Source organism: Saimiri boliviensis, chromosome 1 (genome assembly GCF_048565385.1).
Source record: "Saimiri boliviensis isolate mSaiBol1 chromosome 1, mSaiBol1.pri, whole genome shotgun sequence".
NCBI lineage: Eukaryota > Metazoa > Chordata > Mammalia > Primates > Cebidae > Saimiri > Saimiri boliviensis.
In genome coordinates this window covers 113623128-113650150 of record NC_133449.1, presented here as the reverse complement: position 1 = coordinate 113650150, position 27023 = coordinate 113623128, and the positions used below count along the sequence as shown (strand labels likewise).

At 42.1% G+C, this 27023-nt stretch overlaps 1 long non-coding RNA gene and 1 other non-coding gene across 3 annotated transcripts; both read right to left on the bottom strand.

The window, feature by feature from the left end:
* Positions 1–3029: 3029 nt before the first annotated feature.
* On the bottom strand, positions 3030–11216 carry LOC104650158 (uncharacterized). The gene is made up of 3 exons (XR_012518326.1): positions 10985–11216; positions 6226–6388; positions 3030–4688 (listed from the first exon to the last, which is right to left on the bottom strand). It is a non-coding gene; the product is annotated as an uncharacterized LOC104650158 (transcript).
* A 5876-nt stretch (positions 11217–17092) lies between these two features.
* On the bottom strand, positions 17093–25738 carry LOC141581388 (uncharacterized). 2 transcript variants are annotated; one of them, XR_012513981.1, is made up of 4 exons: positions 25650–25738; positions 23231–23265; positions 19287–19387; positions 17093–17128 (listed from the first exon to the last, which is right to left on the bottom strand). It is a non-coding gene; the product is annotated as an uncharacterized LOC141581388 (long non-coding RNA). The 2 variants fall into 2 exon arrangements; XR_012513978.1 differs by lacking the exon at positions 17093–17128 and having other exon boundaries at positions 19160–19387.
* Between the last annotated feature and the right edge of the window lie 1285 nt (positions 25739–27023).

Below are 27023 nucleotides of genomic sequence, written 5' to 3'. Positions count from 1 at the left end.
CGGGAGGGAGGTTCCCGGGGCGCTGAGTTCTGGAACAACCCACCTAGCACAGAGCAGAGTGTTATTATGCAGTGGTTTAATTTTGCAGGTGTGTTATCATGCGTGATTAAATTTTCAGCTTTACACTTTCATTTTCAAATTCCACTGTGAACACTAGAAATCTGGTATACACACACACACACACACACACACACACACACACACACACATATCTGCCTGCTGGCTAGCAGGGATCCTTGTTGGCAAAGAACCTTCTCCCTAATGTCTCTAGAGGACACCCAGGCATTGGGGGACCGGCAAGGCCACCTCCTCTGTGTGGGCCCCTGTCTCAGGTGAGCAGGGCCGTCAGAGCTTCAGGGCCTTCACAAGCTCACCCTGCTCTCCTGGGGCAGCCCTCATGCAGGGGTGGCCTGAGGACTTCCCAGGGTCCCCAACTTGAACACTGCCCCTCCATGTGTTTCATGGGATTTTGAATGGCAGATATTTAGGGGGAGGAGAGAGGTTCTATGATCACTGAATAGACATTTTCCACAGAAGATACACAGTTTGCCAATAGGCTCAATTTCATTCGTTGGTAAGAAAATACAAGTCAAACCACAATTAATACTAATTAACACCCACTTAAATGGCTATAGCAAAGATACAATGACAAATGTTAGAAAAGAAGTGAGGAATATGGAACTCACATATGCTGCAAATGGGAATGTAAAATATTGTAGCCACCTTGAAAACTAAACTAAACAAAACTAAAATGGGGCTATCCCTCAAAATGTTGCACATAAAATCACTAGAGGACACAGAAACTAACCCAGTTAGTATGCAAAAGAAATAAAATTCCTATAGTCATAAAGACTCTTACATGAATGGTCATAACATGTGGTCTGGTCCATGCAATAGAACACTACTTGCTATCCAAGAGGAATGATGTAATGATACACGCTACCACAGAAAGGAAACCCAAAATTATTAGGCTGACTGAAAGAACCAGACCCAAAAGACCACATAATTCATAATCCTGGGTATTAGACATTTTGATAATAGGCTCATGTATAGAGACATAAAATTGACTGTTGTCTAGATCTGACATGGCAAAGGAGAGTGAATGCAAAGTATACCCCAGTAAAGCATTTAAAAAAATAAACATATCAACATACACTAAGGTACTTCCGACTTTCAGAAACCCAAGTCACAGATTGTAAAAATAAACTTTTCCGGTTCAAAGCATAATAAAGAAAAAGGAGGCAGCAAGCTAACAGCCACATGTTTGGTTACTGACGTAGGGGTATTAATGGGCAGGAACCATGTGATTCATTTAACCAGGTCAGAAAAGCAAAGGAAATGATTTTAATTTGTTGAAGACAGCTGTGACTCACAGACTGTTAGGAATGTGAAGCTGTACTCATAGGGTTGGGCATATCCCCTATCAAACACAGCTCAGAAGAGCCATCTCACAGGAAGGTTAGCAAGACCCTGCTGGTCCCAGTTGCCTGGAGCTTTACAGTTGTCTATCCCAGCCTTAAAACTACCTTCAGTCACTCATTCTAAACCCAAAATAACAATGAAATCCAATACAAAACCCCGTATTTCCTGACTACCGCATTCAATAATTTGCCTTTTTTTTTTTTTTTCCAGCCCTCCGCATTACTTCTGTTTGTATCCCTACCTGGCATGGCTGGTTCCGCAACAAGACTCTGTGTCAAAAATAAAAAGAATCTCTGGAGCTCAGGCTGTGGGTCTGCGTTTGGTGCCAGGCGCCCTCCCTGTCCAGCGCAGGAGCTGTGCGGCGGACTTGGTGCTCGCAGGGTGCAGATGGCCCCTGACAGTCCCTGGAGCCTGGATGTCACCCTGCACCAGGCCTAGGTCCCCTCAGTGCCAGCCCCGGGGGTCAGATCTGCAATGAATACTGCGTCTGGCTGAGAAGGAGCAGGGGAAGCGCCGGATCCACCCTCAGACCTGCACATCGCCAAGAAAACCCAATTCCAATTCCACAATAAAAGGATGCAGAGGTGTACAGCTCCATCTGTTCCTGCTGCCGGGTTTCCAAGGGTTGCCCTTCTGTCCCCCAGGGCTCAAGGAGCTTCCCCGCACAGGAGCATTGGGACTCCACAAAGGGAGTTTGTCAAGCGCCAACTAGGCGGTGGGGAGGAAGAAGCCAGTTTCATTTCCTTGCTCCAGGACCCAGGAAGGTCTGACCCTGAAAAACACCCCACCCGGGGTACCGAGGACCTCAGGAGCCCCAGGGATCCATCTCTCAGAGGCCCTACAGAAGGCCCCTGCAAGACAGGACCTGTTTAGGCCCCTTCTTTCCACCCCAACCCTTGTGGGGCCCATTATTCTCCTGAGAGCTTCCCTAGGTTATTCCCACCCACCCCCGCATTGACCTCCAGCCTTGGAGCACCCTCACACTTTCCCCGCCTGTGGAGACTCCACAATTATTCCCCTCCAAAGACCCCTCCCAAAACTGCCTCCTGGCATCAGCGATGCTTTCACACCTTGGTGACTGCCTAGGCCACCCCCTTCCCTGCCCCAAGCACCTCTGAGTCTCCATCATGACTTCCCCAGGTCTAGGGCTGTACTGAGACTGCACAGCGACCCCGACACACAGGGCTTTCCTCCAGCACTCCCTCAGACATCTCGCCCACCCTACAGGGGAGATGAGGCTCCATCGCCCCTAAAACACGGCTTTCTGGAACCACACAAGGCACCTCTGTCACACAGGGGTGACCCTAGGAATCCCTCTCCAGATATTCTCGGGCCTTCCCCCAAGGGAGACACCAAAGGTGGAGGAATCCCCTGGAGAGGATCCTCAGAAACCATCCTCAAAGCCACCATCACAACCAGAAAGACCCGAGGAAGAAACGTGACCACGAAACCCATCTCCACATACACACTCCTCCCAGCGGCAGTTCTAGGGACGCCATTCATGGTCACCTCACCCCATGGTGACCTGAAGACGCTGCCCCCAGGTTAAAGGGAAAAGAAAGGAAGAGTCCAGCAGAATTCCTGAAGGAAAATCCATTTTCCTTTATTCATTATGCATTGGAGCTAAAGTGCAGGGCACGAAGGGTTTTATAGACAATTTTAAGTTCTTAGTACAGTTTTCCATGGAAACTTTAAAAATTAACAATGATAGAGATCATAGATAATAAACCCATCATAAGTACATTATCACTAGGTTTCAGCAATTCTCATTTTGCTGTTTAATTTCAAGTATCAATTCCAAATATTCTAGGAGTTTTTTACATCAAATATCAGATACAATATCATTATGGAAGAACTTACGTAACTGTATCTAACAAGTGAAGCTGAAAAAGAAAATATCATTATCACATCTAATAGAAGTTTTAATATTTAAAATAGATGAGTTTGTGTATTCACCAAAGAGTAGACTCTACAACCACCGAAGGCCTTGCAGGAAATGTTGTAACATCTTTCATTTAATATTTCATCTTCAGACACAAAATATCGATACATGAAAATATTCAGTTATGTATACAGGGCCACAGACTATGTTTGGAGGAGAAAATCACAAATCAACAGTGGGATATTCCAAACCACTTTACTGTGAACGTAAATGCAAGAGGCCAGGCACGGTAGCTCTCACCTGTAATCCCAGCAGTTTGGGAGGCTGAGGCAGGCAGATCACGAGGTCAAGAGATCAAAACTATCCTGGCCACCATGATGAAACCCTGTCTCTACTAAGAATATATACATTAGCTGGGTTGGTGGTTCATGCCAGTAGTCCCAGCTAGTTGGGAGGCTGAGGCAGGAGAGTCACTTGAACCCGGGAGGTAGAAGGTGCAGAGAGCTGAGATCTCGCCACTGTGCTCCAGCCTGGCAACACAACATGACTCTGTGTTTTGGTATGACCATTATGGGCCTGGGGGAAGATGAGCTGATTTCATCTCTCCCTTTATAACCATGATGTGGGAGCCTCATTTCATATGCACAGATTCCCTCCAAAGACGAGATGAACAGGCCTGAGCCCCCATGGAACTTGGAGTAATGACAGCCTTGTCCCCATGCCATTCTGTCTTCCCATACTTGTTGTTTCGGGCCATCGTACATTCAGTGCCTCTGTGGACAGAGATCCAGACCCAGGCACTCTCACACACCTGGAGCAAATTCTAAAGTTTTTTGAATTCCAGCTCAGTTCAGACTGTCACCTGCTTGGGACTGTGGGTGACTGTGGACTCTGCACTGGGATGTGCTGTGTCCATGTGACAGTCTTCCTCCCCAAGAGTTGTTCAAGAAGGTAGTGCCCTAGGAATGCCATCTGGACTCAGTGGAATAAAAAGGGCAGGTAGCACCTGGCACCCACTGTTCATGCCACCATCACCCAGCTTTACGGTGTGGTTATTTGAAGAAATCTGTGCTCTATGAAAATCCTAATCAACAACAACAGCAACAACAACAACAACAACAGCAACAACAGCAACAACAACAATAAAATTTTAAAAAAATAACATAAAAAGGAAAATCCTAATTTTCCTGGACTTTTTCAGCAATGGAAGTGATATTTTGTAGTCTTTATAGTTGACAAGTCCAGGATCTTATAATGCTAATTTCTGTCTTTAAGGTAAGATGGCATTAGTATGCCGAATAGCGATGAAATCCATGCTGTCGGCCCTTCTCATAGTGGCAACATCTTGATGCAAGTCTTTGTATTCACATGGCGGTGACATAGCCTAGGAAAGTCAATCAAAGAGAAAATGGGTACAAGTTTTAAACAGGCTCCAACATTTTTAAAAAGGCATCATTGATGAGAAGCCACACATACAGATTCCTTTAGAGGGTTCCCTTGTAGCTGCTTTGGCTGAGTTTTACAGTGCCAGGTTCTGAGGATGCAACTCCCTGCCCATTCACTAAGGTAGTCTCCTTTAAGAGCTATGAAAAGATTGCCAGAGCCAAGAGGGACTTACTTTATAATTTAAAAATTGGGCTCATTGCTTGGTGATGCTGTCACATAAAAAATAAAATAGGGCTTCTCAAGATTTTCAGAGTATTGTGACAAGCTTGTAACAATATTATCTGTTACCTGTGCACTTGTTCCTTCAGCATAATCAACATACACTTGTGCCAAACAATCAACTTATTCAGTGAGTCAAATTCTACCGAATCCTTAGCAGTTACTACACACTCCAAGCAGATTTTAATGAGGCAGGTGCGTGCTGGGCTGTTTGGGAACACCCAAGAAGTTTAATGATTGAAACACCACAAGGTGCTACTTTACTTGCACATTGTGGTAGAGAAATGTATTATTCCAAAGTACCACCAAGACACCAGAGACAGTGCCAATTTTAAATGTGACTATTTCAGTTGGAATTTTCCTGTGTACTCACCAAGAGTCATAAGCCATAAATCCTACATTGTCCCATGAAGCCATTTTCACTAAAAACCCATGTCGTTCCTACACCTAGTACTTGAAACACTGGCACCTTATACAGTCTAAGCACAAGTCTCTCAGCCACTACTGCTTTGTCTGATAAACTCCTGGGACTGCACCGAGATATACAGAATAGACAAGGACACGAAAATGCAATTGCTGAAGTAAAAGACAGTCAAGAGCATTAAGTGCATTGTCCATTTAGATATAATTAGGAATACAACTGCATTTATTCACGAATGCTATGTGAATGGGTAGAAATTAAAAACAAAACCCATTAAGAACAGATTAAATTTAATTAAAAATATTCTGAATTATGGTCAAAGCAGTGAGAATATCAACAACTTTTTAAAATACAGATCCATGGCCGGGTGCAGGGGCTCATCCCTGTAATCCCAGCACTTTGGGAAGCCAAGGTGGGCAGATCACCTGAGGTCAGGAGTTTGAGACCAGCCTGACCAACATGGAGAAATCCTGCCTCTAATAAAAATACAAAATATCCGGGCATGGTGGTGCCTGCTCATCATCCCAGCTACTCGGGAGGCAAATGTAGGGGAATCGCTTGGACCCAGGATGCGGAGGTTGCAATGAGCTGAGATTGCATCATTGCACTCCAGCCTGGGCAACAAGGGAGAAACTCCTTCTCATAAAATAATAATAATAATAATGATTCTTGTATAATGCATAAAAGACATGAAATATGATGCCAAAGAAATAAGCACTTTGGTCTGTTAATTTTAAGGCTTTCATTTTCCCAGTCACTACTTAATATGATTTTGTCACAGATGTTGGCTTTTGTGGCCAATGGGAAACTCCACTAAATGACTTCACAGCCTTACCTTTAATCTCTCTGCTTTATCTTTGCGAAGAAAACTAAATAGAAAACACAGGTCATGGTCGTATGCCAAGGCACGCAGATCAAAGTAATATTTCGTATAAACACTGGCAGACACATGAATATTAAACTCAAGTAGCTCCAAAAAACTCTTCTCCATCTTACTCCTGGGGGAGAAGAAACACAATAAAGCGAACACAGGGCAATTTTAGTCAAGTGGGTTATCTTTAAAAATATCATTCTGAGCTACTAGGATGCTCAAAGTTCTGTTTTGAAACAAATAAAGACTGACTGGTTGGGTCCAAACAAGGCACAGCTGCTTGGGGTCTCCTGCATCCCAGCAGCCCAAGTTTGGGATGAGGGAGAGGTGGAAGCCTCTTCTGCACTCCTGCTGCTGCCTCGGGGCTTATTCTTCACAGTTCCCTTAGGGCAGCTGCGCAACTCAGACTCCAAGCTCACTCACAAACCCCGCAATAGTGATGAGATGACAGGAATGATGGGTACCATTTATTAGCTCTGAAGGAACTCCAGGCATATTTCCCAGGACAATAACAGGAAGGGACTTACTGAAGTAGAGAAGCACCAACAGGAAGATGGGGCACATCACCTTGGCAACACATGGACACATGGAGAGCCACCCTATTACCTCAGAGGAGGAAAACTGTAAGGCTACAAAGAGAATTCATCCCAAATAAATACATAAGCAAGATACATTTTATGGCAAAAAGAATCGCCTTCCCTCTGCTCCAGCACACTAGGCAATGTCAAGGAGGCATAATGCAAGTTTCTGCTCTCCTTAATATTAGGAAGAGACTGGGGAAGAATAACATTTACAATTTGAAAGGCAGAAAAGTCAAGGAGAGACATTTTGGCTAAACTCATTTTATAATGTGATTTATAGTAGGGCCCTGGCCTTAACACATGCAGTGTTGCTCTTGAGTTGGGAATACAACCCTGAAGAACTCGGCATCTGTCACCCCTGGACAGAAGAGAATGTGGGGGAGTTGGAGGCAATGGGAGAGGAAAGCACTGGGAGCCGTCCTCTGCCTCACGGTCATCCACCTGCCCTCACCAAAGCTAAATTAATAGGTACACAGTTAGAGTCATTCTGGCTTATTTCAGAGTAAGCCCTGTAATGAGTTAATTGCTTTAAAATGATCAGTATCTGAACAATACATTTGGTTCCTTGGTTTGAAAGTTTTAACCTTTTACCCATTGGCTAAGTAAGCAAATGCTTGAATGTGGAGGGCAGTTAGACTCTAAGTCAAGATGTGGGGATCTCATTTGCTGAACTTAAAACCCAACTGAACCTACTTCCAAAATTAATTTCCTGTTCACATATCCATAAGTCTATAGAAATGTAAATGAAACAATATTTGAGTAGACAGCTAATCAGGACGTGACTTACTACAGCAATTAATGGCACTTCCCAGAATTAACGTATCTATTAATAGAGGTTTAATCACTGGAGAAAAGAATTCTGTGTACAGACTATGCATCTTCTGGGAGTTCCTGTTTTTTAAACAGCCGGGTGATTGAATGGCATACCCTTTACAACACAGCATTTCTGCATAGTGGCTACTCAGTTTAACTCTCTAGAAAGAAAATATATTCTGGGGAGACACATCGATGTTGGAAAGTTTTAAGAATAATCTGATAGCCAGGCGCGGTGGCTCAAGCCTGTAATCCCAGCACTTTGGGAGGCCAAGGCGGGTGGATCACGAGGTCGAGAGATCGAGACCATCCTGGTCAGCATGGTTAAACCCCGTCTCTACTAAAAATACAAAAAACTAGCTGGGCATGGTGGCACGTGCCTGTAATCCCAGCTACTTAGGAGGCTGAGGCAGGAGAATTGCCTGAGCCCAGGAGGCGGAGGTTGCGGTGAGCCGAGATCACGCCATTGCACTCCAGCCTGGGTAACAAGAGCGAAACTCCGTCTCAAAAAAAAAAAAAAAAAAAAAAAAAGAATAATCTGATGGACAGCAGTTTTTTAATCTGTTAAACTGACACTCAAAATAGGATCACTGCAAACAGTCAACAGCAGTAGCGTGAGACACATGTCTATTAAATGCTTGGACGTAATGCTTTTCAGCTACCCAAGATCATAAACAGAAGCAGCCTGTTCAGACCATAGCTCCCGGTGTTTCTCCGTTCACACACAAACAGCTCTGTTTGGAGCCTGTCTTCTTAGGGCTGGCCTCTGCCTCCACTGCTTCTGGAGCTCACTTCTGTGGAAACCTGCACTTATCCCTGCATGCTCTCTGATCTTGTGACTGGAAATCAGAGCCCCAGGCAGCTTAGCTGCAGGTTTTGAGAACAATTCAGCTGCCAAAATGGCAGAACTAAGTGTTCATGATTTGAACAAATTTGAAACCACCTTTGCAAAAACTGTAACGGAGAAAATGATGACAGTGAAAGAGGATTGATGTGACTTCATCTCACTTCTAACCTCCAAGCTGTCCTTGTTCTTTCCTACACAGAGGCCAAACTAACTTTGGAAGGAATGTAGTTTGTAGTTTAACTTTGAAACCAAAGATGGTAACAACCCTTTCCCAAAACAAACCCCTTTCCCACCTGGGAACTAGATAGATGACCTTTCCACAACGAATAAATTAGCCACAAGATTAGAAATTGTGGCTTAGGAGTCATGAGGCTGAAGGCTGCAAGAATTTGAACCTGCCCATATTGATCCTGGGAATAACATCACTATTGTAAAACCTAAAATCAGTGCTTGAGATATTTTGAAGACCTTGTACTGGGATCAGGTGACACCACCCTAAGAAATAAACGTGGCTCATCTGGTTTTGTGGCCCCCCACTCTGGAGCCAACTCAATGCAGGAGAACAGCTTCAACTCCCTATGATTTCATCGCTGACCTGATCTGTCAGCACTCCCCACTTTCTGACCCCCTACCCACCAAATTAATCTTTTAAAAAACCATTCCAGAGTTTTCAGAGAGACTAAATTGAGTAATTGTAAAACTCTGGTCTCCCATACAGCTGTCTCTGCATGTATTCAACTCTTTCTCTATTGCAATTATCCTGTACTGATAAATCAGTTCTGGCTAGGTAGCAGGCAAGGAGAAATCAGGCAGTCACAAATCTTGCTTCCTTTGAGGGATCAGACTGCAAATGGATGACTACGATTAAACTCCCTTTAGCATTTGCAGCTTTCAAAGTACTTCCATTTGCTTCAAATTCATTTGCTGTCACACTCTTTGCTAAAATGGCTACCACAAATATCACAATGATCACTTGGTTTATACTATTAGCAAAGTGGTGGCAAAAATATATATATTTTTTTGTTTCTTAGAAAGTCTGGCTCCATCACCCAGGACTGGAGTGCAGTCACATGATCATAGCTCACGACAGCCTAAAGTTACCAGGCTCAGACAATTCTCCCACGTCAGACTCCCAAGTACCTGGGACTACTACAAGCACCTGCCAACACACTTGGCTAATTTTTTTAAAAAAATTTTGTATCTACAGGCTTCACTGTGTTACCCAGCAGGTCTGAACTCCTGTGCTCAAGTGATCCACTCACCTCAGCCTCCTGAAGGGCTGGGATTACAGGCATGAGCCACTGAGCTCAGGCATCAAGTGGTTATTTTTGAATGTACATATGTACACACTGCAGTATATCTAAAATATACACTATATCTTCCATTGTAGACATACACTGAGGTGATTCTGAGTAACCGTCCTATCTGGAGTCACAGGCAAAGATTACAAAACTAACTTGTGCCACTGCCTGGCATTGTCTTTTCTGCTGCTGCTCAACGTAAACAAGAGCTGCTCCTTTGTCTTGCACCAGATGCAGCCGACACAGCTGTCCTCACTGTCCATCGGGCACCCAGGGCAGCTCTGCTGGAAATGCCCCCCTGCTCACCCTGCCTGCCTGATTCAGGGCCCTTCACTTCACAGCAGTCATAAGGCCAAATGGGAAGGGAACCCTGGGAAAGCTGTGTTGCAGTGCCATGTTGGTGCATCTGGAAGGAACCCCATGACCCCGCAAGGCTCCCCGCACTCTCATAAACAACTACTGGCCCCCAGCCTGCTTTTATGAATGTCTGAGTACCCAGGGAGCCTGTGAGTGTGGTGGGCATGGGATGATGCCACAGAAATGCTTCTCACACTGCAGGAGGTGAATGTGGAAGCTTCTAACTCATCAGATCAATTTCCAAACACGTGCAATGTTCCCAATGGGGAGGATCCAGGGCACAGAAATTTGCAGCTACATCACATCTCAAGGTTCCTATAAAAATAGATATTCAGATTAAAGGGGGAGACAAGGACCAGCAAAAGCAAATACAAAATGCGTGACTTAGGTTAAAGCTGTAACTTCTGCATAGTCCAGAGGCTTATGTAAGACCTTAACAGTGGTCAATTATTTCAAAGGTCAGATGTTTGCCCCTTCAAAGGGGACGGAACCTGGCAGGTGGCTTCTAAAAACCTATAAAGATATTTACTGTACTGTGTCTTTCTGACAGCACACTTGTAAGAGGTTTGCCAAAAAACAATCAGAAAAACACTTTTCAGTTTATCAGCCAGTTATTACAACAATAACACATCAAGACTTACCCATTAATGCTGGAAAATATAAACTGTTATACTAAAGCTGGATAGATTGAAGTCTGTGGTCTTATGCCTATTTCCTTTATCTGCACAATGAAACCTATAAAGATATTTCTTACACTGATAACTTGGAGAGCAAATGAGGCATGGAAAATGATGACAAAGTTTGCCAAAACCTTAGAAACTCACATTGTCTCAACTGCAACATCCTTGGGATTCTGGCTGTCATCCGCACTCCAGTGACAATGATTTCCCCAAAACTTTGAGGCCAGAAGCGTGGCTCCGAGGACAATTTGTTTCCAATTAGTAGGACAAAGATCGATGTTAGCATTAGTTAAAAGGCGTTCAATGTACACCTGCCAAAGAGAGCACTTGTCTTTGATTTCAGTTGTTTCAGTGTGGTGATAAGCACATTTAAGAATGAAAGACTTCTGATTTTGGCCAAAAAGTAAGTGCCTTTTATTCTCATGTTCTGCAAAGACTTTGCTCAGACAGAGCAAGAGGCCAAGTCACAGTCATAGTCAGATACCTCTGCAGCATACTCTGCCCACAGAAATTTCCATGCCAATTTCATTCACAGGGATGTGAGCATGAAGAAAGGCACCTTCAGCACCTTCACACTCATGAAAGGCAGCACAAACACAGGCCTGGTGCAGATTAAGGTTGTTCAGGAAACACTACAGTGCCATCCGCGTGCAGCGTCACACCTGGCTGGCAGGTAGATAGGAAATTTACAGGTGTGCCATGCTCGAATGTGTAGCACCCAAGTCATACTGAGAACACTGCTGTCTTCTCCTTTTCACAGCAACTCACCCGCTTTTGGGACACAGGCTTAGGAACTGCGGGTCAAGAGTGCCTCCCAGTGCCTGCTGGGCAGACAGCAGGACAAGGGCAGGTCTCTGTTGCTGAGAAACAGTCCCTGTATTCAGTGCCTTGATGAGAAACACATGTGAATGAATGGAGGGTCCTGCTCACAGCCCCTGTTTTCCATGTCTCTACAATCACGTCACGAAAACTTATTTATTTATTTTTTTTTTGAGACAGAGTTTCGCTCTTGTTACCCAGGCTGGAGTGCAATGGCGAGAACTCAGCTCACCGCAACCTCCGACTCCTGGGTTCAGGCAATTCTCCGGCCTCAGCCTCCTGAGTAGCTGGGATTACAGGCACGCACCACCATGCCCAGCTAATTTTTTGTATTTTTAGTAGAGACGGGGTTTCACCATATTGACCAGGATGGTCTTGATCTCTTGACCTCATGATCCACCCACCTCGGCCTCCCAAAGTGCTGGGATTACAGGCTTGAGCCACCGAGCCCGGCCACTAAAACTTATTTTTTTATACAACAGTATCTGCATTCAGTCAATTCTGGGGGTTTGAAGGCAGAGGGAGCTGCCGGCCTCTGTATCCTTGGGGTGCCTCTAAACCTGTCAAGCAGTTTGTGAGATAATCTCAGAAAGTATTTCAGAAAGTATTCTCTATCTATCCAATCTCTATCCTATAAAGAACTGGGTGACGGACTAGCTGAGGGACAGTTACTGAGATAAGCTGTGAGATGTTGCTACCTCAGAGGGTGCTCTGTAGAAGAGTATGACTCTATGCTACTTGAAATCTTTGTATCAAGGTGAAAGGAAAACAGTTCATTTTTAAGAGAGTTCATTTATTGTATGAACATTATCAGATTGGTGGCTCAGATCTGGCAATGTTCTCCAAAGTCAACTGTGTTTTCCAAATCACATGGCCCTTGAACATGACATGTTCTTATCAGAGATCCTGCTCCCTTTCTCCAAAACCCTGCACTGTCGGGCATCAAAGGAATAACCCTCCCTCCCAGGGTTCAACTCCACAGGACTCATGAGAGAGCACTGAAACAGCACTGGCAAGCCCTCAACTTCCTGTCACCTTTACTGGTAAGCCAGTGACCCGCTGACACTCATCGATACCATTTGCCCTCCTGGGTCAGTGAGAAAGTTTCTCTTTTAACATTGACTCTTCTATCAGCATGATGGATCCTATCCACTTTTGCAGAACACTGTTCCCCAAATCACCTCTTCTTGAAGACTTTCTCCCTCTCTGCCAGAGATTTCCCCCAATACAAATGTGTTGCCTGTTCCCATCCTGCTCTCCCCAGCTCCCCCACGACATCCTCTCATTTGCTCACAGTGTCATGCCCTGGTGCCAGCTCCTTGCCTCCCATCTCACCTTAACCAACCCCCCCAACCCCATCACTCACCTGAGACTCCTCTTGCTGAGGTCCCCAGAGCCTTCACACCCACAAACCAGAGCCCTTCACCCCAAGGCTCCACTCCCCAACCTGGCCCTAATCTTGTCCAGGAAATTGCCATTGGCCCAGCTCCTGGAGACTAATAGTTACATGTGAGTTACCCTCCTCTAATCCGTGCGTAATCCCTCCATGGCTACCTTCACTGGCAGGCTGCCTGCTTCAGGTTCTGGGCCGCCACGTGCCACGGCTCACCTGTAACAGCCTAGTTGTTACTTAGTCCTCTTCTCTGCCCCAACCCCTCTCCCAACTATGGACTACTCTCCCAAAGGCACTTGGGATAACTTTTAAATTAAGAACACTGCACTCCCCTGCTCAAGATCTACCATTAGTCCCCGCTTCAAACTGGAATAATACCTCGACTTCGTCCCCAGTCTGCAAGCCACAGGGCCCTGTGAGCGACGGCTCCGCCTGTGCGGCCGCATCTTTTCCATTCTTTCCTTCATTTCTCTCACAGGCGGGCTCCCTGCTGTCTGTTCCTTGAACACACGTGAAATGTGTTCATGTCTCTGTCTTGGCATTCAGCCCACTGCCTATAATGCCAGCATTCCTTATCATCCTCGCTTTATAGTCAGGTCACTGCTCAGATGTGTCCTCTCTAGAGAGGCTCTTCCTGATCATTCTGTCAGAAACAGCGAGCCCCTCCCATCACTCTCTCTGAATCGTGTTTTATCATTTTGCTATTTGCCATTACCTAAAAAAAGAACTGCTTTCCTCATTAAAACAAATGCCTCATAAAGACAAGGACTGTGCTCGCCCTGTCCTCTTCTCTAACCCAGTATTTAGAAGAGTGACACAGGATTGGCATCCCAGGGGAATCTGTTGAGGGAGAAACCAGAAGTCTCTCCTGCTGCTTTTAGTAGCAGTTATTCTGTGATAAGAAAAGCAATTGCATCATTTTAAAACATGACGATGATTAAACTCTAATATGTGTATTTACTTTGTTTGCATAGGATTCTCTTAAAAGATCTGATGATAACTTTAGGAACTTTTATTTAGAAACATGGCCATACGCTGTGTAGGAGACCAGTTACTAAAGATGCTTCATAAATAAGAAATAGCTTACCAATGCTACGATTGCACCTGGAGCTGTTAGTTTTGTGACTTTAGAAAGATCACAGAAATAACTGAAAATGCAGTTGCGTGTGGGATCATCCTCAAAAGATTTCCCTGGAATATTTTCTTGCTGAAACAAGAAGAAAGTCAATATACATATTCATTCAAGAAAACTTCTTAAGTACTCTTACGATGGGGATGTTAAAATTGGTGCCCACATGTCCCTTAGAATAATCTTGCTGGGATAATATGTCTTTTAGTTCTAAAAATATAAACGGTAGGATCTTAAAATATTTTTGGTTTTGTGTAAACATAGGTGCTAAGGTGGCCCCCTGTGGCTATCATATGTCTGCAGAAGGAAGTTTTTTTTTTTTTTTTCTGTTTTTTTCTTTTTGAGATGGAGTTTCGCTCTTGTTACCCAGGCTGGAGTGCAATGGCGCGATCTTGGCTCACCGCAACCTCCGCCTAGAAGGAAGTTTTTAAGTTTTGATAGCATTTAAACAAATTTAACTTTAAATTCTTTTCTAATTCCATTCACAGAGTTCGTTCATATTTGTTAGGACTACTTACAAATATTCTTATTGTTTGCTGCTATAAAAACTTATCTTTTAAAATGACACATTTTGTTATTTGGATGGTATGTTTATTCCCCTTAGTGCACAAATTAAACAAAGCTGTACGTCAGCTCTTACTCCAGTGTGACCAATTTACAACACTCCTTACATAAGATGATTAGACACAACTTAGTGAAGACTTAATGGTGGATGATTTTGACTTCATCATGAAATCAACACAACTTCATAAGACATAAACAGAACCTCAGAGAAAGTGATACTTACTGAAAGTGGATGTATTGGCTCATCAAAAATAGCCAGAGATCTATTTGCATATCTATAAAAGAAGAATGTGCATTTAAGAGATTAATTCAGGAATGGTTAATATCTTAGTAAAGTATCTGCTGGGAGTAGGGCATGGAGGGTGGAGGGAGATACTTCTTGTTTGCTTTGGTAAAATTTGTTCACCAAAACAGTTGTTGCCAGTTTTTCTCCTGGATCCTGGCCTTCAGAGGGTTTCTTGACCTGTTATTCATCAACACATCACGTTCTGAACTGGGAAGTCTTTTCTACATTGATGAGCCAGACTTGCCTTTAAATACTGACTCCCGCTAACAGGCAATGGTAAGAAGCTATGTCTATTTTTACTCCTCTAACCTCATGGTGGAGTGGAACACAGGAACATTTTAGGAAGCAGTAGTTGTTGGCAATAAGGATTTTAGAACTTTTTAGAATCCATTAAGATTTCCCAAATCTTTCTTTCTATACTTTATGTTTGCTGAAGTAGTTTGAGTTACAGACTTAATTGCCTTTTCATTTTAAAAGAAGGCAGTCTTTAATGGACTTCACAAACTAACACATTATGTGATCATTTAGGAAAGCAGTGGTTCTCCTAATGTGGTCTGTGGACCCCTGAGATTCTGTAGGAGACCCATGATGTCAAAACTCGTTGTTGTTGTTGTTGTTATTACAGGGTTTTGCTCTTTTCCCCAGGATGGAGCACAGTGGTACAAACCTGACTCACTGCAGGCTTGACTCCGTGGGCTCAATCAATCCTCCTGCCTCAGCCTCCCAAGTAGCTGGGACAAAATGTCCATACCACCATGCCCAGCTGATCATTTCTTTTTTGTTTTTTTCTCTTTTTTGATAGATGGGGTCTTGCCACATTGCCCAGGCTGGTCTCAAACACCTGATTCAAAATAATTCTCCCACCTTGGTCTCCTAAATAGCTGGGATTACAGGTGTCAACCACCATGTATGGCCCAAACTGTTCTTACAAGAATACTAATTCAACCTGAGAAGCTGATTGAAAATAAAACACACAAATAATTTATTACTTTTAAAAAGTATTAAGACATTGATTGCTTTCTCTCTGTTCAACACTTGTAATGACTGTTTAAAAGCAAACGTGGGTAAAACTGATGGTTTCTCAGTATGAATAAGGGCAGTGGTACCGAATTATACCAGTATTCGTTCCACTCTTCACGGCCCCTTGCAGTTTGTATCAAAGAGCATGTTTCACTGAAGAATGTCCTTGATGAAACAGTAAAAATTAATGATGTTACTAAATCTTGGCCTCTCTTTTTAGTATCCTCAGTAGAAAGTTCACATAAAGCGCTTCTGCATACTGAAGTATGGTCATGTTAAAGAAAAGCACTTGTGATTAAATTGTGAGCTGAACAAGCCAATTTTTCACAGTACACCATTTTTATCTGAAAGTATAACTGACTGTTATTCATAAAATTAAGTCAAGTGAGTCTGTCATTTCAAGGAAAATAACAAGGATTTGTCTATAATAAAGCTAAAACTTTCAAGCTAAAAATCTGGGCTTTGAAAACTCATACCTACTACTGTAAGTTTGATGGGATCTCCATATTTGAAGATATTTTTATAATGGTGGTGATACTAGTGAAAGTGAGTTTTTGACACTATAAGTAAACCAAGTAGCCAATGCATAATATTGTAACAGCCAGTAAGGGGACAGATCCATTTATTGTACAAGAAAGGTCAGTGACTATTAGTGAACGAATTCATTGATATGTACAATCCTCTTATAACTATTTTAATCAGTTAGCACTTCTGGAGTTTTGGTGGGGTTAAAGAATACCCACAGTAACCTGATAGCTTTATAAATACACCTCTTTCCTACTATATATTTGCATGAGGCTAGGGCAACTTTTTACTGCTTCTTTACAAATGAATTGCAAAGAAAGACATAAACAAATACACTTTGGAACCCTTAATAATTTAAAAGAGTCTTACGAACCAAAAAACCCACAAACGATTTACTGTAGCACTGTAAAATAAGCACTCTACAGCTTATAATATCTAGAGTTATGACCTGAGACCATGTTTCATATGACACAAAGTGATGAGCTGGAATAAGAAGACAGGTTTCAAAGAGCTCACCTGTGCTTTATGTTGTAACATATTGCCATGGTCACACTGTGGAGAAAAAAAAAGGTGCAAGAACTGATTTTATAATTTGTTAGGTCTGAAGATATATTTCCAAAGGCGGGGGAGGGAACCCTCTCAGTGGCCCTGAAATCCTGTATTCAAAACAATATCATGTGAGCACTTTTCTTTTGTTTTAGTCCTCTAGCTTTACAGCAAAAACAGGAGAACCAAAATACTACGCAAAAGGCTGATAGAAGACTTGCGTCTGCAGATGGATCTTAGGTATAAATGATGACATATTCTCCCTGTCATTTGCTCTTCTGCCCATAGAACCTTTCATTCTGTGCAAGTTACTTACATCTATGTGTACATATGCTTACATTTAGGTCAGACAGTAGTGTTTTGCTTTTTAAGTTGCTAGGCCCTGCATTTCAGCTGATTTAGTTCACCATCACCTACTCACCCATTTGTCATTATTTCCCTAAAAGCACAGAAGGAATGTGCTTTATACCAAATAAAGTAATTTAAAATCACCTATGCATGATTAGCAGAAAATTTATTAGTAAACAGCATAACGCATCCAAAAATCGATGACACTTGTAGCTCTCCTAAAATAAGCAGTACTAAACACACAGCGTAACACCACATCATACAATATTAATGACAGGTACTTCCGCATTAGTTTAAAGAAAATATGAATAAACAAATACAACTCTTCGGATGTATGTTACTGTGTTACAAAGACATCCACAGATGTTGTGTGTCAGGAAACAGGGGCTTTTCTTTGATAAGGTCTGTCCTTCCATTCACCCTCAACATTTAAAATGAGGCTCAGAATAATTTGAGAAGGCAAATTGGAGTTGTAAAAAGTAGGCCTTAAAACATTATTAGCATCTAAGAGAGATATTTTTATAGTGCTTCCAACAGTGTCATCTCCAAATTGTAAGATCACAGAATTTGAAGTTACATGCTGACAAGGACCACCGAACCTCACGTGACACTCCATGCACCGCCCATTTTACAGTTAAGAGAACCAAGGTTTAAAACAGATTCACCCAAGGTCCCTGAACAGTGCTCCTGTGAACTGCAGGTGTTCAGAAAACACTACGGTATGGTATAAATTGAAGCATATGCACACATAGATAGAAATGACTCGCACAGATGAAAGGCTTTATGGGTAGAAAGAAGAGCAAATGACAGGGAAAACATGTAATTTTTATGTTAGAACCATCACTTTTTCACACAAAGGAAGCAGTAGCCTCCACATTTGCTGCACACTGGATCACCCGGGGAGCTTTAAACAGGACCTCAATGTCAGCTGGAGACATTCTGATTTAATTGGTGTTGGGTATGCTTTAGGCATCAGGGTGAAGTCCGGTTCTTGCTGAAACAGAATTGGATCTAAATTATTGTTATGCATGAGAGAGGAAAGTCACATTATTAGGAGTATTAATGGCCATTTTTGATTAAAGTAGAAGTTACTAAGAAATTAGCTTAAAACTAGTACATTAGAGACAAATTTAAGCTTGTAACTTAGTCGTGTTTATAGACTGGAAAGTCAAGTTAGGGATAAGGACATTAATATTCTGAGGCACCACTTGTCAAACTGTTTTCTGAAAATCAACACTCATAATGGAAGGACATGTTAATAATATTTTCTGGACATCTCCATTGGAGCTGGCTTTTTAAAACAACTTGAAGCCATCTTTCAAGGGTGTTTTGAAAGGGCATCTCTGATTGTGGTCTATGATGTGCTGGTGCATGATGGGAAAATTAAAATGCAGATACACTATGGTGCCACTGGAGGACAAGCTGTTCCTTCTTCCAAGAGTAGTTTCCAAAGTAGTGCCCATCGTGCTAGGCCTATGGCCCATAAAGAACTACTAATTTTTCCTAGAAACATCCAATAAAAAGCACCTCTCCTGCCCATTAGGTTCAATACTGTCATAACAGAAATGCATCAGATAAATAGCCGTGCTTATTCTGGGATGGCTTATTTGCTAACTGGCTTTCCCTTTTACCACACAGTGTCTAAGATTAAAAAAAATCATCCTTAGGTCCTGAAAAATCCATATATCATTGACATCAGCTTCTTCAACTGCCTGCTGAAAAGGGCAACCAAATGGCTGAGCTAACAGCGGATGGCCCGCATGCTTTTAGCATACGGGGTCTGTCACTCAGCCCTTGGCAACCTCGTTGTACTCACCATCCTAATATTTGGCTGAGATCAGGCTTGCTGACTGTGCTGTTATCCAGGAATATGGTGGAACACGAGCTGTATTTTCTATCAAGATGCCATGGAGGTATCTGAAGAAGAAGGAAGATAGAGAAAGACATCACAGAAGGATAAACTTACCAAAGTTTGGGTTTTTTCCCTTTGTCACAATGTCAAACAATAAGGCATTAAGGTATTTTTTATACCCCGTGACCTGTCCGAGTGTGGTATCATGTGCAGCTCTATGGGAAACTCATTGGAGGCTCTTAATTTTCACAGATGATGTTTGAGAAATGGGTTATAAAATGCTGCCCTTGATATGACACTGATCATCAAACCTGGCAAGCCACTATTATAAATTCCCTTGATAAATAATGGGAAACATTTATAATGGAATTTCATGTTCTTTTTCTGATGCAGGAAAAAGCACTGAGATTTTCTATTTCTGTTATTCATTAACTGCAACAAAATATCATACATTAAATAATATTGACACAAGAGCATTTGATTGCAGTAAATGAAGACCTAATACTACATTTACTCCCTTACTAATCCTAAGTGTGTGCATTTAAGAGAGTGCGACGGAACCAGTGTGTTAGAGTCAGAGAGTGTGCATGCCAGAGCTGCTCAGTCACCAAACAAGTGAGGGGCCATAGGTCTCCCTGGGCCTGTTTCCTTGTGGGAGGATGGAAAAAGTACTGCTTTAAGACTTTCTCACATCCACAAATCAAATGATGAAAACGACTTTTGGAATGTAACTTTCACTTCATGTTTACATAAGATTGCTATGACACTTCTCAAATGAGAACTTCTGAGAATACTCTGCATTCATTTCAAAAGTTAATTGATTTCATTCTTTAAGTTATTTGATGCACATTATGGCACATTCCTGCCTCACTCGTGCTGCTCTCTGTCTGGAATATTTATTCCTTTCCCCCTTGTCCCAGCAAGCTTGACCTCATCCACCTTCTGGAATCCCTTTGCCTGCAGCCACACCACAAAACATTTCTGTTTTTGCGTACTCATCAGTCTAATTCACTGTGTGTTACATGATACAATGGCCTGCAGGGCATCCCCCTCATGAGAAAGTGAGCCTCTCCGGGAGAGGGAGAACCCCTTCTGTCCTACCTGCAGCTGCTGAGCACAGAATGTGGGAGAAATTAAGGAGTTCAATAAGAGCTTGGCCAATATTCAAGTCATTTACAATTTGGAAAGTAAATCTTCCTACAGATACAAATGAGTGAAAATTCATCCACAGTGCTATCAGAGATATGACAGTGAACATTTTGAGCTCTGTAGAAAATCAACTATCTCTAAAACACTTTCAAAATATGTATTCATTTGTTGAGAGTGCGATAGTCAATACGGAAACTGCCTCAATTATGTTAAGTAAATGTTCCTGCTGAGGAGGTGAGGTGGTTTACTCCTGTAATCCCAGCACTTTGGTAGGCTGAGGTGAGTGGATCACATGGTCAGAAGTTCAAGACCAGGCTGGACAAGATGGTGAAACCCCATCTCTACTAAAAATACAAAAATTAGCCAGGCGTGGTGCTGGGTTGTTGTAATCCCAGCTGTTGAGGAGGCTAAGGCAGAGAATTGTTTGAATCCTGAAGGCGGAGGTTGGAGTGAGCTGAGACAGTGCCATTGCACTCCATCCTGGGTGACAGATTAGGACTCCATCTCAAATTAAAAAAAAAGGAAACTGAGAGAGAGAGAGAGAGAGAGAGAGAGAGAGAGAGAGAGAAAGAGAGACAGAGAGAGAGAGAGACAGAGAGAGAGAGAAAGAGAGAGAGAGAGAAAGTGCTCTTGCCTAAAAATAATCCCAGTAGCCAAATGCCAATCACCAAATAGTTGAAAAGATCAACAGCTTTATTTAAAACCACAAAATACTGACTATTTTAACTGGAAAAAAAAATAACTCAGATGAGTTTTCCTTCTTCCTCTTAATATGCTTGTTTGCCTCATGTTATCACACTCTTCCATTAGGGTCTCCGCAAAATCATTAAAGACACAACAGGGTTGGATCTACTGCTAATCAGCCAGTACGAAAAAAAAGGCAGGGTACAGAGAAGATCTAGTGGTTGTTTATAAACCTATGCTGCATTTAAACATTGCTAGTAGCCAATAATCCAAAATATCCATAGAGTCCAACAGCATTTTGCTGCTTCAGATGCTTTGTACTGCAAATTCACTTCTTTCTTAACCAAAATCCAAGATGTTTTTGAACAACATTACTATTTGAAGGACCGAATTACCCTTTAAGATAGAAATGTTTTAACTCCAGCTGAACTCTTATGTTTCTTAAGCTATTCTGTTATAGATTACATTAACAGTGTTACGTGTGTATATGTGTATACTTTTGTTGTCTCAAAAACAAATATCGCATAAAAAATAAAAATGTACTGATTCAGATACTTTCATTCAAAGGGAAAGAAGGTATCCCTTAACGTCACTACTGTTGAGGTAGTGCAGCGTAATACTTTAAAATAACAAAAGTCAATTCTGAGGAAAATTCCATATATGAGAATAAAAATAACAGGAATAAGGCACCAAAACACAGACTAGTTTGTACAGCCTCAGGTGAAATCTGTCCCCGTTTTTTTTTAATTTAAAACTTCCTATCACTCACTGTGACTTCCACCTCCAAGTTCAAGCAAGTCTCCTGGCTCAGCCTCCTGTGTAGTTGGGACTACAGGCATGTGCTACCATGCCTGGCTAGTTTTTGTATTTTTAGTAGAGATGAGGTTTCACAATTTTGGCCAGCGTGATCTTGAACTCCTGGCCTCAAGAGATCCACCTGCCTCAGCCTCCCAAAGTGCTGGGATTACAGACATGAGCCACCACACCTGGCCCTCGAGATCACGGTTTTTCTCCCCACTTTTTATGACATCTTTTAGATGTTTTAAAAATAATTAATGACTTTTAGCTAACTTGAAAATTTCCAATACTTTGTGTGCTAACAAAATCGGCTCCATCTATGTTGCACAGCAATGGGACCACATGGCAGGTATGGAGTTTGAATAGAGTTATTACACAAGGCCTGAGTGGAAAAGTGTAATATGCTTATAATAGGTATAACTAGAAAATTGTCTGAATTAAGGTCATAATTATGTTCCATTAAACTTAGATTTACACTTACATATAGGTTCTAAATGTGGGTTAAATATGATGGATTGACCACAAATTTATTTTCTCTTCCATCTGAAATCTCATGAGAGTTAGTCATAAAATAAACATTATACACAGAATCAGGAGAGAGGATCGACAGCAGATGATTCTGAGTCAATGTTGCAAGGTGGCAAGCAGATAGAGGAGTGGTAACTGACATAAAAGCACAACCCTGGTGCCCACAGGGAGTGACTTGAACAGAAACAAGCAATCCCGTGTATTTTGAAGAACCCAACACAGTCTCCAAAATCATAGCACATGGTACCTGGGAAGGTAGGGTGAAACACAACAGAGCCAGCAAGGTCAATAGTAAGTCTGTGGTTAGAACCGCAGGTCCACCTATCCTCTCATCTTAGAAGGAATGTGGATGTGTATTCCCTGGATATATTACACCTGAAGGTTTCTGAGCTCAGACCCACCAGGGCTGAAACCTGGGAAATGGGAGCAAATGGCACACACAAAGTGAAACTCCACCTTGCTTCCCAACCCTGCTTCCAGAAAACCAGCAGCCATGCTTGCACCGCCCAGGCAATATCACAACCGATTTAAATTTAACTTAAATATCAGACAGCCTTAAAAATGGGCACAGTAAGTTAAAGACTTTCCTGCATAAATCTGACACTTAGGAAAATAGAAAAGAGTTAGAAAATTCACCAAAAAAGGATCATGCTAACAGCACTGGGTCCCTGTTACATTTCTCAGGAATCATGACAGATAGACGTTTAATTTAAACAATTAATTTCTTAACTTTTCGAAAGTTTACTTACAGAATATATGCGAAAGCTTCTCCTCTTTTCTTGCACTAAAAGTAAAAATATAACTAATCAATTTTGGTATAATAAAATACCATAGAATAAAAGTAGTTGCTAATTATCTGATCATCACTATATAAAACAAGATAAATCTGATTATCGCTATATAAAAAATCAATTAAAAATTTTTTAATTTAAACAAAATTTAACATTTAAATAATCTGGCATGATGAATCTCTTAGTGTAAAATTTGAAAACACAGTTTTACTTCTTGACCTAACACATATTCTATTACGTTCAAATGAAAGAATCCCCGTGTAGATAAGGAAAGGCAAAACAAATTAGGGAATGTCTGTGATTACATTTCAACATCGCACGCTGAAATGTAATCCCCAGGGTTTGAGGTGGGGAAGTCTTTGGATCACGGGGGCAGATCCCTCATGAATGCGTTAGTGCCATCCCCTTGGTGATTAGTGAGGTCCTGCTTTGAGTTCATGGAGGATCTTTTTGGGGTTTTGTTGTTGTTACTGTTGTTGTTCTGAGACGGGGTCTCACTCTGATGCTCAGGCTGGAGTACAGTGGCGTAATTATGGTTGACTGCAGCCTTGACTTCCTGGGCTCAAGTGATCCTCCCACCTTCCTCTCCAGAGTAGCTGGGGGTGCAGGCATGCACCACCACATCTGGCTAATTTTTAAATGTTTCATAGACACAGGGTCTCACTCTGTTGGCCCAAGGTGGTCTCAAACTCCAGGCTCAAGTGATCTGCCCATCTTAGCATCCCAAAGTGCTGGGATTGCAAGTGTGAGCCACTGCACCTGGCCTGATCTGCTGATTTAAAAGCCTGCAGCACCTCCCACTCTCTCTTGCTCCTTCTCTCACCATGTGAATGATGACTTCACCTTCCACCAAGATCATTAGATTCTTGAGGCCCTTGCCAGAAGCACATGCTAGCACCACACCTCCTGTACAGCCTGTAGAACCGTGAGCCAGTAAAGCCTCTTTTCTTTATAAATTATCGTGTCTCAAGTATTCCTTCATAAAAATGCCAATATGTGGGGCAGATGAGAAATTTCGCTAATAAAAACGTTTACCTATTGTATTTCTGAACCCCTATGCAGCAGTGTTTTCTTTTCTCATTCTACATTTGCACATAGCTTACTTTCATTACCAGGATCTAATAGCTGACAGCTCTAAGAACCAGTTTCTGGCCAGGAGTCAATCGTGAGATGCACTAGAATATCTGGCAGCATCCCGAATGACTTCTCGGTCATCTAGTCATACATTACTGATAAAATAAATGGGTCTTTACTCAACTGAAAGGTAGCCTACCTTAAACTTAAATGTCAAAATGAGTATGCCAACCTAACTGAACAGGGTATCCTCAGCACACACAATCATTTTGTTCTACCAATGTCCAAAGAATAAAAGCTCCAAAGAGGGACTTGGGCCACACTTTCTTCTCTACAATACCTCCTCCTTTGAAGTTGAACTGGTCTCATTGACACACATTTCTAACCACTGAAGTGACAGGGGCAGGGGATTGGTTTTCTTCTACTTCTGTGCATTCTAAGTGTGAGAAGCCCATGGCTCTTGGCAGAAACTGAGAAATTTAACAATCCTAACTAGAAATTACTAGCTCAAGTCAGACAAAGTCCTAACAAACTATGAAAATGTAGGTGAACGACCTCTTTCTCTTGTGCTGCATTAGTTCTGATGTTATTCTAGAACCCACAGTTCTTGTATTCTTGTTGTTAAAATTAACTGAAAAACACGGTGTATGGCTTTTTGAAAATAGAGTAAGATAACAGAACATTATGAAACATAAGCAACAGTACAGAAAAATCCTACAGTTCTAATTCTCATCCTAAAACAGGCAGGATATGGAAACTTTACACTAGTTTCACACACTAAGGCTAATATGGAAAACAGCACAGGGCATGTTACGTTTCTATTACATTGCAATGAAAAAGTTGTAGCATCCACTTGGATGTGACTGTGGTTAGAGCACTGTGAAAAAGGAGGCCAAAATCACAGATCCAATCTAGAACAATGGATTCTTTTGATTTGCTGCAGTGAAATCCAAGCTGTGGCCTAAATCCTATCAGTCATTATTAAAACATACTCTTTAGAGCAAGGGAAAAATGTCAAAGACGTATGAAGAAAATGGCATAAATCCGTGACTACTACACTAGATCATGTGGCCAATTAATTGTGTTGGTGAAAATGTCACCAAATGTGTAAACACAAAGTCTGTATGTTTCCAAAAACAGTGACAACTAAAGGAAATTATATCACATGTGAAAATAAGACAAGTAAATCTATGAAAAGTTGAACATTTTTAACTAATATCTGAGTTTCTCTAAATACTCTCTGTAATATACAAGACAGAAAATGTTTAGGTTTTCCTTGAAAGCAGAAATAATATTGTCTTACCACTCATTTGATACTTTCTCAGGAAGAGTGTGCTTGCCCTTGGACGGTCAGAAGGAAGACCTGTAGAGGAAGAAGAGGAAACAATGTCATAAGTGAGGTGAGTACAAAAGATTCTTTTTAAAGCGACATAGCCATTTTAATCACTTTTACAGTCTTGAGAAAAGCTTTTAGTAATAAATGTCAAGAAAATAAAGGCACCAATGTCCGAATTCTACTGGAGAATACAAAAATCACAGAATCTCTCCATGTATGTGGAGTAAAACTGGGCTGGGACTGGAACTTCTTTTTCAAACTTGCACCTAAATAAACGGATGCAACGTTCAGATGAATCACATATATGCCCTCCTCCCTCTGCTTATCAAATATAACCACCTTCCTCTAGGCTGCTATTACCAGCACATTTCAGGGAAAGTCTCAAGCACGAAGAGATGCTGTGGTCAATTCCTGTGGTCAGACACCAGCTCAATATTTCATATGTCTTAAAACAAAGAGCTGTCTTGGGCAAAAACAATTTTTTAAACAGACAAAGTCTTACTCAGTTGCCCAGGCTGGAGTGGTGCAATGGTGAGATGGAGCCAGCATAACTCACTGAAGGCTCAAACTCCCGGGCTCCAGAGATTCTCTTGCAGCTGGGACTGTGGGTGTAAGCCACCATACCTGGGTATTTTTTAACCATTTTTTTTTGTGGAGACAGGGTCAAATGAGACCTACCTGTAAATGTGTAATAAATCCTCAAAAATGAAATGAAGAGTCTATTTTGGGCTGTCATCAAACACTACCCATCTTCTACCTGGTGTGTGAAAGCACTCAGAGGCTTACTTTACGTCACCAAAGGACTTTGAAAAGTCCTTTCATGCTTTGTGTATAAAGGCAGAATTCATTCATATACTATCTTTGTTCATTCTTTCACCATTTTTTTAATATTCTGAGAGAACGATATCTTTCAGCTACAAAGTCACATTCACCATGAAGCTTAATTATTCTAACGTTTAAATAAATTAAGAGACCAACCAAAGTAAACAGAAGAGCTGTAAGACACTTGCTCTACAGCAATGAAATCTGTAGCATGCGTTTTCTACATGGAAAACTTAGCTTTCATCGAGCCTGGGGCTGAGAAAGGGGCCACAACTGGGCATTGGGGTAGGGAGGAAGAAAGAAACCACCAGACGCAGCAGGGAAAAAGCATGAAGGGTGGGGGCAGGGACGAGGCAGGGCCAGTCCTCCTGCCTGGTACATGGGTCTGGGAAAGCTGGCTAGGGGCAGGACGGAGGAGCCCGAGGCCATGGATACCTCGGGGGTAGGGGGAGGAATGAGACCTGGTATGAGTGTCAGCCAGAGGCGTGCCTGAGGGCAAACAGCATCATTCATTGCCTT